Source organism: Hemicordylus capensis, chromosome 1, assembly GCF_027244095.1.
Source record: "Hemicordylus capensis ecotype Gifberg chromosome 1, rHemCap1.1.pri, whole genome shotgun sequence".
NCBI lineage: Eukaryota > Metazoa > Chordata > Lepidosauria > Squamata > Cordylidae > Hemicordylus > Hemicordylus capensis.
Window position 1 is genome coordinate 381,120,103 of NC_069657.1, and position 17,624 is coordinate 381,137,726.

The 17,624-nt window shown below is 41.3% G+C and overlaps 1 long non-coding RNA gene across 1 annotated transcript; it reads right to left on the reverse strand.

Moving 5' to 3' along the window:
* Positions 1-1,216: 1,216 nt before the first annotated feature.
* LOC128339692 (uncharacterized) lies at positions 1,217-16,568 on the reverse strand. Its single transcript, XR_008313171.1, has 4 exons — positions 16,431-16,568; positions 5,764-5,870; positions 2,973-3,034; positions 1,217-1,252 (listed from the first exon to the last, which is right to left on the reverse strand). It is a non-coding gene; the product is annotated as an uncharacterized LOC128339692 (long non-coding RNA).
* Between the last annotated feature and the right edge of the window lie 1,056 nt (positions 16,569-17,624).

The window sequence follows — 17,624 nt, forward strand, 5'->3', positions numbered from 1 at the left end:
TGATGTAGTGCCAGATGATGGGCCCCTCAGGTCGGATAGTACTCAGCATGCTACTGAGGAAGAGCTGAGGATCTCTCAGAGTACCAGTGGTGTTTATGATGCGCTGAGATTAAAGCCTTTTGGATGTCTAGTGGCTGATGTTGCCGTGCGGGAAAAGAAAATCTGAAGCTGCAAAGACAGAATTACAATGAGATCGTTCAACATAAGAAGCATGAATATGGGAAAGATGAAATGAATTGACTAAAGATTGACATCTTGGGCATCAGTGAATTGAAATGGACTGGAATAGGACACTTTCAGTCAAAAAATCATACCATTTACTACTCAGGACACACGAAACAAAGGAATGGTGTTACTTTCATAGTCAGGAAGGATATAGCAATGAGAGTACTTAGGTACAATGCGGTCAGTCACCGACTAATATCAATTAGATTAACCCTTTAATATGACAATGTTTCAAGTCTATGCCCCAATAACTGATGCAGAAGAAGAGGAAGTTGATGAGTTTTATCTCAAGTCCAGTCTGAAACTGACAGAACATGCAAGCAAGATGTGCTGCTGGTGGTTGAAGACTGAAATGACAAAGTTGGAAAAGGTAAGTTTTTAGTGTTTGTAATTCATAGTTTTTAGCTTTAAGGATTTAATTTGGAATTTTAAAAGCTAATTATGATTGTGGCTTTAGCTTGGATTTTTAACTTGTTTAATTTGGTTGATTTTATTAGTCTGGTTTTATATTGTAACTGTTTTATAAATGTTGAGAGCTGTCCCAAGCAGTAATGTACTGGAGGGGCGGGGTATAAATATTTTAAATAAAATAAAATAATAATAATAATAATGATGATGATGATGATGATGAAAACACAGCCGGACTGTATGGCCTAGGAAACAGAAATGAAGCAAGAAAAGTTTCTGCCAAGCCAATGATCTCTTCATTGCTAACACATTCTTCAAACAACCAAAGCGTCACCAATATATATGGACATCACCAGACGGAGTACACAGAAAGCAAATAGATTACATTATTGGTGCAAGGAGGTGGAAGAGCTCAGTTATAACAGCAAAGACGTGGCCAGGGGCTGATTGTGGAACAGAACACAAGCTGCTCATGTACAAGTTCCAAGTCAAGCTAAAACAGAAAAACAAAGCTATCCAGCTTCCACGATATGATCTTGAGAATGTACTCACCATTTTCAAGGACAACATCAGGAACCACTTTGAAGTTCTGAACCTCATTTATAGGGAACCAGAGGAACTGTGGAATGAAATCAAAGAAGTTGTTAAGGACATATCAAAAGAGACTGTCAAAGAGACAAGGAGCAGTACTACAATGACAGTAAGACAAGGCTGTATACTTTCTCCTTATTTATTCAACTTATATGCTGAACATATACTGAGAGAAGCTGGATTGGAAGAAGATGGGTGTGATTTTAAAGTTGGAGGAAGAACCATCAATAACCTGTGCTATGCTGATGACACCTGTCTGATAGCTGGAAATGTGCATGATCTGCAAGCTCTAGTAATGAAAGTCAAGGAGCACAGTGAAAAAATGGACCTACGACTAAATGTAAAGAAGACTAAACTAATGACAACGGGTACAGGAACCAGCCTCAGAATTGATAATAAAGACATTGAAGTGGTGGATAGCTTCTGCTTTTTAGGACAGACCATCAACAGTAAAGGATCCAACAATCAAGAAAAACGCCGCAGACTAGCACTTGGTTGGATTGCAATGAAGGCATTGGAAAGGATATTTAGATTTTGTGATATGTCTATACCTTTTTTAAAAAAGAACAAATATTACAGTTTAAGATACTCCTAAGAAAAACACTTTCATATAAAGTTTTAAAAGAAAAAGAGAGAAGAAAGAAAGAAAAAAGAAAAGAAAGGGAAAGAAAAAAATCCCCGACAAACAATGCATATATATGTCACCTTCTAAAGCACATACAATTCATTAAATTTTGACCATATAGCTTGAAACTCTTCTTCTTTGCCTAAATGGCGGGGGGAAACCAATTCAAATGCGGATAATAAACACATTTCAGTAGTCCAAAGCTGAAGTTCCGGAGTAATTCTTCTTTCCCAATGTTGAATTATAATCTTTTTGGCCATTCCCCAAGCACGAAGAATCCATAGTTGTTGATAAAGTGTTAAGTTCCATATCCTGGGAATATATCCCAGGAGAGCATAGCTATCTTTAAAAAACAATGATAATTGCCGTGTCTTATTTACAATTTTATGGACTTCATCCCAAAAAGATGCTATAATTGGACATGACCCAACCATATGTGACAATGTCCCCTCATAAATATTACATCTCCAGCAAACTGCGTTCTGAACCCAGCCCTTTCTGAACATCCTCTGGATAGTCCGGTAAGAGCGAAACAAAAATTTTGCTGAACAAGTCTCTAAGATCTATATATGCTCGTTTCATTATCCTTAATGCTATTAACCATTGGTCTACCGTAATGGTATATTCAAGATCCTGATTCCATAATACACGAATATAATCAATATCAACTTTCTCTTTCTCTTTAAGTTTTAAATAAAATGAAACTGTAGGTTTAGCTTGTTCTGGTAGATGTTCCAAATCCAGTATTAATGATGGAGTTTCTGAAGCAGCTAGTGCATCATGTCCAAATAACTGTGTTAATAGGTGCCTTAATTGTATATATTGCCAACTGGCATTCGAAGAGATATTAAATTCATTTCTCAAAGCATCAAAAGATTTAAAAACCTCTTCTGAGGTAATTAATTGATCTAAAGTAATAATATTAGAAGTTGCCCAATTGGCCCAATAGAAAGGTTTCTGCTCAATCTTCAAATCTGGGTTCATCTATAATGTAAACTTTGCGTGCTGAAAAGGATCAAAGCCATACTTAAGGACTAAACTCCTCCATATACTTCTAGCTGCCTGAACTACCAGAAGAGCAAATAAGTTTACCAGAACAGCAAATAAATAATGAACCCAATACCTGATAAGCAGATAGTGGAGCAAAGTAGTAACTCTCCAGTCATGCCCATGGGGTATCCTGCTCTGTAATGGTTAATAATAATTGATTATTGAATCAATTTATTACAGCCATAGGCCATACAAAGAACATACAAAGATTAAAACAAGATTAAAAGTAGAGATGTGCAAAACGTTTCGGGTACAGAACGATCTGTACCCGAAACAGCGAATTTCGGGTGATTCGGATCCGAACCGAATCACCCTTCTGGCCCTCCGAAATTTTTCGTAGCTGAACCGAATCACCTCCGTTTCAGCTCCGAATATTCGGATTTTCGGATTTTGACGTCTATTTGAATTTCCCACCTTTTTGCCTCCCATTGACTTCAATGCAAAAAGGTCTGAAATTCTTCTACTTGAATTTCGGGTCCCAGGGGCAAAATAGTGGGGTGGGGTGGTAGTGTCTAATGGGTGGAGGCTGTCACCCCAATTGCAGAGGGATTGGGCAAATTGCTGATTTTTTGAAGTTTTAGTGTCTTTGGGGCAGATTGGGGGCATAACGTGGGATCTGGGCCAAAAGAGTGAGGTGGGGTGGTAGTGCCTAATGGGTGGAGGCTACCACCCCAATTGCAGAGTGATTGGGCAAAGGGCTGATTTTTGGTGAATTGTTGAAGTTTATGCGACTTTAAGGTTTTCCCCCATTAGGTATATTGGAGGGTGTATCACTTCACGTCGGGGGGAAAGGGGTGGCCTAGAGCGGTGTGGGGTTGGTGGTAGTGCCGGGTAGGGGCAAGGAAGCTACCTGAATTTTTTCAAAGGATTTGTGCAAAGGGCTGATTTTTGGTGAATTGTTGAAGTTTACGCGTCTTTAAGGTTTTTCCTCATAAGTTATAATAATGGAGCTTTCAGCAGCCCCATAAGTGCACTTGGGGGGTGCTGGGGTGGCCCAGAGCAAGTAGTGGTGTAGTGCACATAGGGTGCCAACCACCCCCATGGGTTTCTAACCCATGGGGTACAGGGTTCGCTTGTTTCTGAGGTATTCTGAGTGTCGATTCTATGATAGCAAATTAGAGTGGATTCATGAGACACCATGAATCCACTCTTATTTGCTATCACAGAATCGACACTCAGAATACCTCAGAAACAACCGAACCCTGTACCCCATGGGTTAGAAACCCATGGGGGTGGTTGGCACCCCATGTGAACTACATCACCACTCGCTCTGGGCCACCCCAGCACCCCCCAAGTGCACTTATGGGGCTGCTGAAAGCTTCATTATACATTATGAGGAAAAACCTTAAAGACGCGTAAACTTCAACAATTCACCAAAAATCAGCCCTCTGCACAAATCCTTTGAAAAAATTCAGGCAGCTTCCTTGCCCCTACCCGGCACTACCACCAACCCCACACTGCTCTAGGCCACCCCTTTCCCCCGACATGAAGCGATACACCCTACATTATACCTAATAGGGGAAAACCTTAAAGACGCATAAACTTCAATAATTCACCAAAAATCAGCCCTTTGCCCAATCACTCTGCAATTGGGGTGGTAGCCTCCACCGATTAGGCACTATCATCCCACCCTACTCTTTTGGCCCAGATCCCACGTTATGCCCCCAATCTGCCCCAAAGACACTAAAACTTCAAAAATTCACCAAAAATCAGCCCTTTGGCCAATCCCTCTGAAATTTGGGTGGCAGCCTCCACCCATTAAGCACTACCACCCCACCCCACTCTTTTGGCCCCAGGACCCATTTTTTAATCCAAATTGATTCAGATTCGGATTAATTCGTATCCGAATTGAATAAGGGTGATTCGGATGGGAAATATTCAGATACAGAACAGAACAGGGGTGTTTTGGTTCAGATCCGAATCGAAACACCAAAAATCCGAATTGCACACCCCTGATTAAAAGTATCCAAAATTTGGGGCTCAGCTTTCCATCTCAATGTTGAAGACAGAATAAAAGCCCAGTGATGAGCTTGGAAGTGGGGAAAATTAAAACCACCCTCTTCCACCAGCAATTGGAGCTTGCCAAGTGAAAATCTCAGTGGACGACCTTCCTATATAAACCTGTTAATTATCTTGTAAACTTGCCGTGACGTGTCTGACGTGTCTATATCTACAAAGATTAGAATCGTTCGGACAATGGTTTTTCCCGTGACACTCTATGGATGCGAAAGCTGGACTTTGAAAAAGCATGATAGAAAAAGTATTGATGCTTTTGAACTTTGGTGCTGGAGAAGACTTTTGAGGATACCATGCACAGCTGGGAAAACAAATAAATGGATCATAGAACAAATCAATCCAGAATTTTCACTTGAGGCACAAATGACCAGGCTCAAACTCCCAACTCCCTTGAGAACTCCATAATGCTGGGAAAAGTTGAAGGAAAGAGAAGAAGAGGATGACCAGCAGCAAGGTGGATGGACAGCAATGCACCACTGAGAGACCTTAAAGGCCAAGTTGAAGACAGATCATCCTGGAGAGAATCTATCTATGTGGTTGCTAAAAGTCGACACCAACTTGACAGGACTTAATCAATCAATCAATCAAGAGGCATTACAACTGAACAAGGAGGGACAAATGCCTTGGGTTCCTTGAGAGAGGGGGACCCACCTGAGTGACAGCTTCCCCTTATGCCTCTCTGAAGAAGATGAGAGGGAGGGGCAGGGGCCCATCTTCATCTTTTGTCTCAGGGTCCACTCCATCCATGCTATGACCCTTCCTAATCCTCTTTTAAAGCCATCTAAGCTAGTGCCCTTCACCATATGGACAGTCTAGTCAGAGAGAAGAAACAGAGATCCATTACTCACCAGACCTGTAGACAACAGGTTGTATTTCTGCAAGCCAACCAGTAAACTGGGTTTTTTAAAAAATGTAATAGATCCCAGAAGGTGCATCCAGAAGAGAACAAGTGTTACTACAAAGAAAAATTCAGCAAAGTACAAACCCAATCTCTCTTTATTAAAATCCATATTTATAAAACATCTCACACATATATTTGATAAACCAAAGTCTACTGAAGTCATTGATGACCCTTTCAGTGCCTTCTCTGGAATCAAAACATATTTTTCATGTAACAGTTTATGGGTATAACTTGTAACCTTAATCTCTGAACAATGTAAAAATAGGTAGAAAAAGTATAGCCTTTCTTTTTTCTTTCCATTAAGGCAAACATATTAACTGTTCTGTGTGCCAGTGTTCCATATTTATAAATGATTGATAGATCATTTACATGAAATGTGTTTGGACAATAATACTGGGAATTCCTCAGTGGAATTGTTTATTTCTTCACCCATTCATGTATTCATTCATTCATTCTTACGCTTCAACCACTTTTCAAATAAAAAGGTCCCAAAAAACCTGCAAACATATATTTACAAAGTGAATTTAAATAAAATAAAATGCACAATTAACACTATTAAACAGCATTCTAAAAACCATAAATACAAGACAGCACACAATACAGTCAATAAACAAAAGCTTTTTTGCTTATAATAAAGGAACAATAGTTCACAGGAATCTTTCCCCTGAACAGCCACATTAATAACGATTTGGCAACAGCTATTTTCTATTGAGGACTGGCGTAATCCAAATGTGCTCAAAAAGCATGAGTGCTACATGGAGAATTTTTGTGATTTTTCCTATTAGTAAGTTTAACAATATATGTAACTGTCTCAACACAACCATGACAATTGTCTTTGTGCTCATTAACTCTGCATCAAGACAATACAGAATTAAGAAGGAAAAAGGTGCATAATATTGTCATTACATGTACAGCAGGTATTATTATGCATGCAAGATACGAATCCTGGGCTCGTCAATAAGCTGGCAAACAAGAAATCAAACACCTTTGTGCAACATCTGTTAATCCAGGTGCAGAACCCTGCATGAGCCCTTTGTTAGTGGATCCATTAGAGAGGGAAATGCAAAATCAGAATTGAGTAATATGTTTTTCTCTGCTCATTGCTCTCTTTTCTTCACCTGTCCTCATGTCTCACATCTCTCTGTCAGCTATCTATCTTTGCATTCTTGTGCCTTTTTTGTCTCCTCATTTTGTTTGCTGCCCTAAATATTCAGTGGGGAGGGGAAGATTGCCATTTTTATTCAGTCAGAGCTTTTGTGTGCTCACAGAAATTCAGTAAGCAGAATTTTTTGCAAATAGTGTTGGGAAAGCTTTTCCTGATGAATTATTGCTTCCCATTAAAGTCATCAGAACCATACAATGAAAAATCCTGGAATAGAAAGCTAGCTAGCTTATTTATTTATTTATTTATTTATTTATAGATGTTTTTATATCACCTTTCTTTAAAATAATCTCAAGGCAGTTTACAAAACATTTAAAACAAGATAAAACCATAAAAACTACACAAAAAGAATTAAAATGGAATATAAAAATACAAATCTAATTAAGAATTTAAACAACATCTACAATATAACCATAAGATACAAAGGAGCCGCAAACACTCATTTTACCCAGCAAAAACTGGGCAAAAAACCAAGATTTTATTTGCTTTCTAAAAACTATGATGCAGACTGGGGTGCAGAGGCCCATCAGAAGAGCATTGATACTCTGCCGTATACCGAGTCAGACCACTGGCCCATCTAGCTCAGTATATTGTACACAGACTAGCAGCTGCTTCTCCAAGGTTGCAGAGCCCCCTTCTAGGCAAACCTGAGGGAAAAGTTAAGCCAAAAAGGTTATACAACAATAGCAATAGCAACCATAAACATGAATAATGTGCTTTGGTTTGGGGTCTAAAATGAAATACAGGAGAACTTCATTATCCGAGGGGGTTCCATTCTGGGGGGGGGGCACAGGTAGTGAAACCATGGATAATGAGGCATTAAGGCAATGGGAATTGGGGAGTTAGGCTCCCGAGGCAGTGGGGCAAAAGGGGCAACTGAAAATGAGACAAAATATGGATCGAAAATGTGGAAAATTGGGGGGGGGGGTGCATTACTGTCCTCTGTGTGTCCCCAGCTGCTCAGCAGCACACACACCCAGTTTTAAAAATTCATGTTTTTTCCTCAAAATGGTGGGCGGAAATAACCTAAGAGGTCATTTCTGCCCATCCCCAACCTATGGATATCCAAGTCTTAACCCTTTAATTGTCAATTTTTTTCACATATAGTGAGGTCGGGTGGCAATTACCTGACCACAGATACACAAAACCACAGATGCCGCAATTAACGGGGCCCGCAATTAACCACAGGTCCACGATTAACGAGGTTCTCCTGTATTACATAATTAGGCTGACATCCTAACAAAGCAGGAAGACACACCAGTGCTGTGAAGAGCTTCCAGAGTACCACAGCACAGAGTATAAGGGGGTAATTTTCTCCAAGCCCTGCTTGCATCTCCTGAAAATATGTCCCTGAGGGTTGTGGGTGGTGGTGCATATTTGTGCAAGGCATTTCCACGATAAGCAGAATGGGAGAAAATTGCCCCTAGCCTCTGCGCTCCAGGCACATCTTCCTTGAGTACGTCTGCTTCATTAGTTTGGATGTCAGCCTTTGTATACATAAAAATGGGAACCTATTATTATTTTATGAATACCTTATTCAATTCCTATGTATTTATTTGCAAATTGGTGAAAAACACATGAGGAATTTTTCAAAAACCTACAATAAATATCTGAGTTCTGAGAACTCTTACCCAGTAATGAGAGATAGAAGATACGTATCTATTTAGTTTTTGCCAAAGAAAGTTTAGGAGGTGTCTTAATGAGAGGCCATAAATCCCCTCCCCACGCGCCTGTGAAAAGATTTCTGGAAGCAGATGGCTCTTCAGTTTAGCTGACAAATATGTAACTAGGTGCAATGGACAGAAGCCAAAATAAACAAACACATACTAGATGTAAGGTGTCTAACAATTAGCAGTCAGGGTAATAACCTACCTAGGGATATGATAGATTTCCCCCATATTTGGAATAATTATAAATTGATATCTAAGAGCCATGCTGTTCAGGTCAATTAGACCTTTTGCCTCAGTATAAGAGATGCTGCTGGAAGGAATTCTGGGTATTGTGCTGATGATTTGGGCAAAACTACCTTCATCATCATAACTGCCTCTCTGTGACATTGGGAGGTCAAGGGTCTACAAACTAGACATTTCAGCATACATTTGTAAGCTACCCCTGTGCTAAATAACTTGACAGCAGCCTGTCATCCTTAGTTTAAGGTGTGTGAATGGCATATTCATTGACATTAATCAGATAAAAATTGGTACATTTGTACATCACAGCTTCTCATGAGCCTTATTCAGACATAAAGGGTATTCACCCAAACAGCCTGACCCCGGCTAGGGAGCCCAGCATAGCTCCCAGTGCTGCCCCCACTCCAAGCCCGGCTTTTTAACCTGCCCCTGCAGCAGGTATAAGTGTGTGTTTATGTGTGTGTGTGAGAGAGAGAGAACCAGCTGCCAGAGAACCACCAGGCTCCCATAGCCCAGTTTTGAGCAATCATGTGAATAGCTTCAGTATTTCTTTTACATGCCACAGAATCTGTGTGCAAAAGACACACCATCTTTCAGCAAGGTTATCTGTGTGTTGAAACCTGACTCATACATTAATCTCCCTTGCTGGATTGGAATGAATTTCCCCCCACAATGGATTGCAAAATAACAAATCTCTACATTGTCAGTGTTATAAAACTCTGTCCCCAAACATTATGATTTCCAGGCCTTAGTATATATTAGCAAAGTTGTTCAACATAGTAACAGAACAGGAAGGTTAGTATTCTAATAGCTAGAAAGGTATATTAGGAAGATGTGCTTTATTATTTAGTGTACAAAAGCAAGAAAAAAAGGGTGCCAAGGTCTAACTTCATCTTTTCTGAACTTTCTGCTCTTTTCTGGAACAAAAAATATTATGAGGAAATGTGAAGAGACATCAAAAGAATGTACAATAAAAATCGAATTTTACAGTGGAATTTATGGTGGCTGTGTAAACCTGTTCAGATCCTGGCATGTCAAGCACAGAGAAAGTAAAAAAAAGGTCCACAGTTCCACAGACAGGTACATCCAAGTGTAATGAGATAAAGACAAATGTGTACCTTATTTCACTTTAATATACATTTGTGGCTGGATCTGTAAAACCCAGTTCTCTGAGGGCTGGGGCTTCATGTGTAGGCTGAGTGGGCCCTCTAATGATTGTAGACCCTTGGGCCCAGCTGACCTCCAATCCCAACCCTGATAAAAAATAATGAAACAAGTTCTATTGTTCTTGGCAAAATTAATTTATAAGTTGTTTTCTGAATATTTACTCAGCTGGAAAAGCTCTTTATGAGCATGCCTAGGCAGCTTTTCTAGAAATTTCGCTTTAAAAAAAATTATGAATGGTACATGTATATTCTAAATTACTGTTTCACTTAAGAGACGGTTCCAGGTTCAATCCCTGACATCTCCAGGTAGGACTGGGAAAGACTCCTGCCTGAAGCCTTGGACAGCCGCTGCCAGTCAGTGTCAGTATAGACAATACTGAGCTAGATAGACCAATGCTCTGACTCAGGATAAATCTGTTTCCTATGTTCCTATGACATTTGGACTCCCAATGCCCTTCTGAACTGTAATGCCTTTGCTTCTCACCCATAAAGTTTATTCCTTTACTATAATGGTAGCATGCATGATTTCTTCTACTGCTTTAAATATTGAAATTTAATATTTGTATTGTTTTGCATGTTTAATATATTTGTGTTTTAAAGATACTGTAATCTGCTGTGGGATTGTTTTAATGAAAAAAAGTATACAAATCTGACACATACATACATACATACATACATATGCTTTTTGCTTTGTTGTTTTACCCTTAGGGGCTGTTCATGTATTGCATTTTGTACATACCTATGTAAGATTTTTAAGGTGTACACTAAAAACATATAGCATGGATGCTGTAAACAAATGTTTGTTTGTTTGTTTGATTGATTGATTTATATACTGCCCTTCCAAAAATGGCTCAGGGCAGTTTACATCAAAATACAAACACATGTATCTTATGTACATTTTTCTGAAAGCCAAGATTGGACACAACACCCTGTCTGCAACATTCAAAGGCATATGTGGATTGCCACAGTGTAATGCATGAAAAAGTTATTACAAGGGATGTTGTAAAAACTGCTGAGGGCCGAAGCCCACATTATGCTGGAAAATTTCTGACTGATCTCCCAAGTCCCCTCCCCCCCACACACCCAACACACACATTTCTTTACTAAATATAGCCATGGGTGTGTGTGTGTGTTTGTGCTAATTTGATAAGTAAAGAGGTATAGGAGTGGAGGTGCTTTATTCTTCTTCTATGCCATTATCCAGTTCTAAATTGCCTCCCTAGCTGCTGTGTGTTCATTGTAGGAGGAAATCAACCCTGATCTAGGTGCCGATAGATAGATAGATAGATAGATAGATAGATAGATAGATAGATAGATAGATAGCCACAGGGGGCGGGGCCACCATTGGGCGAATGGGCTCAAAGAACCCGGGCCGTCACCAATGAGGGGCCGCGAGCACAGCCCCAGACACGCCTCCCATGTCTGATGTGAGATGCGGGGGCATCATTTCGGTCCCAAACAGGGCTGCGCAGCCCTGTTTGGAGCTGAAATCAGCCCACGCTACGTTGGCAGTGTGGCCGGAGGGACTCTCTTTGCCTTAAAGGCAGGGAGAGCCGCTAATGGTCTCGCTGCCTATGCAGCGGGGCCAATTGATCTCCCTCCCAAATGGGGCCGCACGGCCCCATTTAGGAGAGAAATCGGCCTGCACTGCATTGGCAGTGTGGCTGGAATGGCTTTCCCTGCCTTGAAGGCAGGGAGAGTCGCTCCGGCTCACACTGCCCAATTCAGTGCAAGCTGATCTCCTTTCCAAATGGGGCCAAACGGCCCCGTTTGGAAGGCAAACCACACCCCCGTATCTGACATCAGATGCGGGGCCGCCGCCAGCCTCACTCTGCTCCTGCAGAGCCAGCTATACAGAATCGGGTTCAGTAAGATGTTGATCAAGGCTGCCCCTAATGACTTTTGAACTGGGATCTGTACCAGTACTTCAGCCTTCAAGCCTCAAGAGTTAACTTTCAACTTGTAGGATCCCTCACTGGCTGCTAACATTCCACCTTTTATTTTTTCGCTGCTGAACACAAAATGCCAAAAGGTGTAAACTGTAGAGAGCTATAGTGTTGCACAATTTTCAAAGGAAACATTCAAACGTCCCTGTGAAATGCTGCCAAGTAAATAATGAAAGTAGGTGAAGCAACACAACCACCTGGCTGTCAGAAGGGCAAGGTATTCTTTCTTTAGCAATTAGAAAACAATCACAAAAGTTCTCAGCAACTCCAATAAGGATGCATATTTCACAGTCTCATGTTATTTTCTTAATCTGTCGAGAACAGCCATATCAAAGAAAGTGATAGTTTGGCATCATCCTACTCCCCTTTCCTCTAGGCATAATCTCTCTAATGCCACTCCTTGCCAGGGCAGGATCTTTTCCCCCGAGTCATAATTAAGTACTTATTAACAAAGTGCCATTGAAGCTGGTATTTTAAAGCGGCTACCTATTTTTTCAGCATTTAGACTGGAAGCCAAGTTGGGGTGAAGAGATTGTGTGCTCAGGACTGCATACATAAAATGGAACTGGATTTACAATTTATAAAAATGGGTTTCAACATAGCCAAACAAACTGGAAGCCTATAAAAGAAGCAACAAGAGATGATTTAATGCAATAAAAGTCACCGCTTGGGATCCCAACCAGACTGTCTCCAAAATGTTTGAGAAAGAAACAGGAGCGTATGAAGGGGCTCCTGTAAAGGACTTGAGATGCTCCCCAGGTGCAGAGCCAGACCACCAGCGGCCCAGTTCACCCCGCCCCCCCCCATGTCTGACATCAGACATGGGGGCTAGCCACGCCCTCACATCTGATGTCAGATGAGGGGGCGTGGTCTGGCTCCTAAACGGAGCCACACGGCTGTGTTTGGGAGTTAGGTTGGGGCCGGTGCTGCGTTCACAGCATGGCCAGGAGCTGATTTTCCCTGCCTTAAAGGCAGGAGAGAGCCGCTTCTGGTCATGCTGCGAATGCAGTGTTGGCTGTCCCACTCCGTTCGGAGCACGGCCCCATTCAGGAGCTAGGTTGAGGCTGGCGCTGCATTCGCAATGCAGCCAGGAGCAGCTCTTCCCTGTCTTAAAGGCAGGGAAGAGCCACTCCTGGCTGCACCACGAACACAGCGGCCATTTAACTCCCGAACTGGGGCTGCATGGTCCCCGCTTGGGGGCTAAACCAGCACCCCCACGTCTGACATCAGATGCTGGGGGGGTGTCGGGGCTGTGAGGCGCGGCCCCTGATTGGCAGCAGCCCAGGTTCTTTGAACCCATTTGCCCAATGGTGGCTCTGCCCCTGATGCTCCCCCAGTTTGACTTAGGTATGTTCAAAGGCTTTCGCATACATAGAAACTATTCACACACGTGTACAAAACTGGACTAAGAAAACCCAGTCCTTTTTTGCACACGCATGTATACCACCGCAGCGACAAACCCACCTATGGAGCCTCTCTCTAAAATGAGGTTAAGGGAGCAGGTGCTCCCTTAACCGGTTTTTTTTTTTTTTTTTTTTTTGTCTGTCAGACGCGGCTGCAAGCAGCTGTGGCAAGCAAACTTGGGGACAGGAGGAGGGATCCCCATAATGCACTATGCACTTGCACAGTGTATTATTGGAGCTCCAGGGAGCAGGGAAACGCATCCCAACACCCCAACCCTCGGAGCTATCGGCAGCAGCCCGTACTCGTCTGGGGTGGGTGATCTGCCCGCCCAAGGAGAGGGAACTGCTCATGTGTGGGGAGGGCTTCCTCCCTGCTAACCCTATTGCCATTTCTCACTGGCCATGAGAAAGGGCTCTCTTATGTTGCCAGGTTCTGCTCAACAACATGTAAAATTCATCGGGTCCTGACAAGCAGCAAGATCTAAGCAGGCCCAACACAGTGCATGGCCTCACAGTTTAGTTCAACATTTTATAGTTACATAATAATATTTTTAGTTTTACAGCTTTACAGACTGATTTTTAGATTGAAGATGTCCAGATTTTAAGACTTTAACCACTTAAAATTTTTTATAGTCTCACCCATTGTACCCTTTTTACACTGATTTTACCCATTTTAGCCACAGTTTAAGATAGCTCAAGCTCACAATAGTCTAACTGTAGCTGTATAACAGTGTAAAGCTTTTAGCTTCTATACTCACAGTTCCAGGCATAGGCTGTTTTCATGCTGCTCTAATGTAATCTATTTTATGCTGGTCAAAGACTGTAATGAAAGAATGCTTGGTTGATTGCCATCAGTGCTCAGGGAACATAAGAACCAGTTCTTTTGAATAAATTGTGGTCCACATTTTTCCAGAACAGGAAACACCTTTATTTTTTTTAAGATATGTAATATGAGATATTCATATAGATTTCTGAAGTCCCTTTTAAATAAGAGTTGAAGTTCAAAAAATAAATCTGAACTTTTTATTTTATTTAAAAGGGACTTTAGAAATCTATAGCTAAATCTCATTCCATGGCTGAGAATGGAGCTCATGCTCCATATTTCAACACTGCTTTCCCCACAGGGAAGAGCTGTTGATACTTCCAGTATTTGAACCTAAAGTAGGTCATCACCTTTGAACATTTGAGTGTCAAGAAAGAATTTGGCCTGTGTTCTCTACCACTAAACTCTAGTTGAAAAGAGAAATGTAGATCTGTAGGAGCCATTCAAACACCTTAAATGGGTGAGACAAGTCGTTTGACAAATTCTGCCTTCTTTCACTTCATTTCTGGTGTGCACATCAAAGCCTTAGTTTGTTGCTCCCTACAAAGGCTATCCTGTGGACCTTGCAGTTCATGTGTTTCAAACCTAGTGACAGATACACTGAAACCTTCATGAAGATACCTTCTTCCATACATTTATTCTATGCAAAGATATTAAAAACACAACACAAAATAATAAAATTATTTTAACAAGACAACTGAAGTTTTGATTTATATAAAAGCCCTTTCTGGCTTTAATTGTGAGATTATACTGGGTATTATGTGGGTACAATTATGAGAATTATACTCTGGGTAAAGGAAGGTTTGTATGCCCTTAGCTGAGTGTCTCACTTTAGGGATTTCACTACTAAGCCATGTTGTCACTAAATAACATTCCTGCATCTTTGGATTCAGCTCCTATATATATACTTAAGGAATATAGTTTATCCAGCAAACGTGTGATTCCAAAATACCAAAATTGCAGAGTTGGTTGTTATTGTTTTCTTTTCCTCATCTAGCAGAGACTTTCTTGTTCAGCTCACTAGAAATACGTTTGATTTTGAATGTTGTTTTGAATGGAAACAAGCTGTCTGTACCGCATCTGCTGATGACTAATGGATGTCCAAAGTCCTCATGACAAACTTTAACTTCAGAGTTCAGTTGGAAAGATTAAGATAGTGGGTCAGGCATAAATCAAGTCACTCCACTGACAGGAAGGCAAGAATGCCAGTTTACCTTGGTAAAGAGCTCCATTGTAAACATGTCAGTGTGTGATTGCAGAGGTCGGACATTGACTTGGGTCATCAATACTTTTCTGGGGGCAAAGCACTGAACCACAAGAAACTCCGTGGGCTTTCATTCAATGCTGCAAGCTCTCTGTTTGTGCCTCTGCCTCAGGTTTTAGGACAGACCATTGATGTAATAAATACATTGTAAAACAGAAGAATGAAGCCATTGATTAATTCAGTGGGCAGGGGATTATAATACAATGCTGAAAACATTACCCAAGTCATTTTACAAGTCATTTGGTCTCTGTAATGGTGTCCCTGAGAATTCAAGCTCTCTTAAGGGCTATGATATAAAGAGGAATACACTCTTCTCAAAGAAGCATACGCCTTTTAATTTCCTGTAGGCAGCCTCTCATACCATTTCTGACCATTTTTTCATTGTTCTACTGCAGGCCTTTTATTAATGCACTCTGCTGGATCTTTCTATATAATTGCACCCAGTAGGATCTTGTTAGCTAGAGAACTTCAGGCAACAATTAATCATGTTTGGAAGATGGTGAAGTTGTTGCAGCAGAAGCTCTATAGCTCTAGTAGGACCCATTTCTACAACCCAATATCACTCACTTCAAATCTTGTATTTGTTCTCAGAATCAAGAAGTTACACTGAGGATGAGGTAAACTGAAGGAAAGAGAGTAAGATCCTCAGCTTAATTTGTAGCCTTGACTCCTATTCCTTTTACCTTTCAAAAATATTTTAAAAAAACAGTTTAGATCCTCTCAAAAAGAGAAGATCTAAACAATAGCATGAATAGTAGCTCAGTTATGCAAAGATAAAAATTCACTGCAAGGACATAATGGTATGAAAATAACCTGAGTGTGCTGTTGGGACTGGCCAAAACAGAATGACTTCCAGTCCTTGGAGAAGTAATTAACTACCTTAAAAAAGCAACCAGTGAAATAGCCCAGAGTGTGATCAACATAGGTATTTCAGACTTACATTGCCAGTCAGTAGCAGTCCATACTAACAAGCTGGAGGGGTGGCAAATGAGCTCCAGTACTTGGGCACTGGCAGCCGTTCTCTCACTGCCTTCTGGCTCTACCCTGGCTGTAACTGAGAGTGTGAGGTGGTCATTCATTCTGTAGGGGAGGGAAATCCCCAACCAGGCAAATGATAAGCGCTGGGCATTTCCCTCTCCTACCAGATGAATGACCAGCCTACACAACTCAATTATAGCTACTGATACCCAAGCAGCTGGGGCTCATTTTCCATCCTTCCACCTCATTAGTAGGGGCTGTTGTTGTCGGTTGAACCTTGATTACTGGATTTATGCTCCACACAGGTTTTGGCAATGAAATAGATATTTTTAACAGGGTTCCATACAATTCCCTGGTAGGGAAATAGGCCTGCAGCATGGTTTCTCCTAATCTAAAGGGGGGAAAGAAGGAGGAATCTGGGTGTACTTTACTTATGGGGAAAGTGACCCATTAATTCACTGTGTCTCAATACACGACTACACTCTTGTAGGACTGCACTTCTCACTAAAATAACTACTCACAAATAGAACTGAGAGAAAACTCCTTCAACCACATTCCTAAATCCACCCTACTCTCACCCTAACTCCACTCTCTTAACTCTGAGGGGTTTGAATTCTACCAGTAGATGTTTACTGTACAGTTCTCTTCTACCTGGCTGTATATCCTTGCTGCAGATGTGCAGAGTTTTTATCTAAGAATGCTGTCCCCTCTTGGGAGTGTGAAATGTTTTTCTTCTTACCAATCTCCTTCCCCTGTCTGCTTCCCCAAATGACAGGACAAGGTCTAATGGGTTTAAGTTGCAGAAAGGTAGACTTTGGTTGAACATCAGAAGAAGCTTCTTAATGGTAAGAGTGGTTTGGCAGTGGAACCAGTTTCCTAGGGGGCTGGTGAGCTCTCTCTTACCAAAAGTTTCAAGCAGAGGCTGAGCAGCCATCTGCTGGGGTTGCTCTAGCTCTAGATTTCCTGCACGAAGCAGGGGGTGGACTAGATGGCCTCCAAGAATCCCCCAACTCTACAATTCTGTGAACAAAGGGAACAAGATTTCCCAAATGTGACCTGATTCTTGAGAATGCTGAAAACTCTGCCATTTTCACTCCTTGATTTGCTTATTTTACAAGCTCGGAGAATAAAATATTTGATGTTTTGTAGCAGCTGC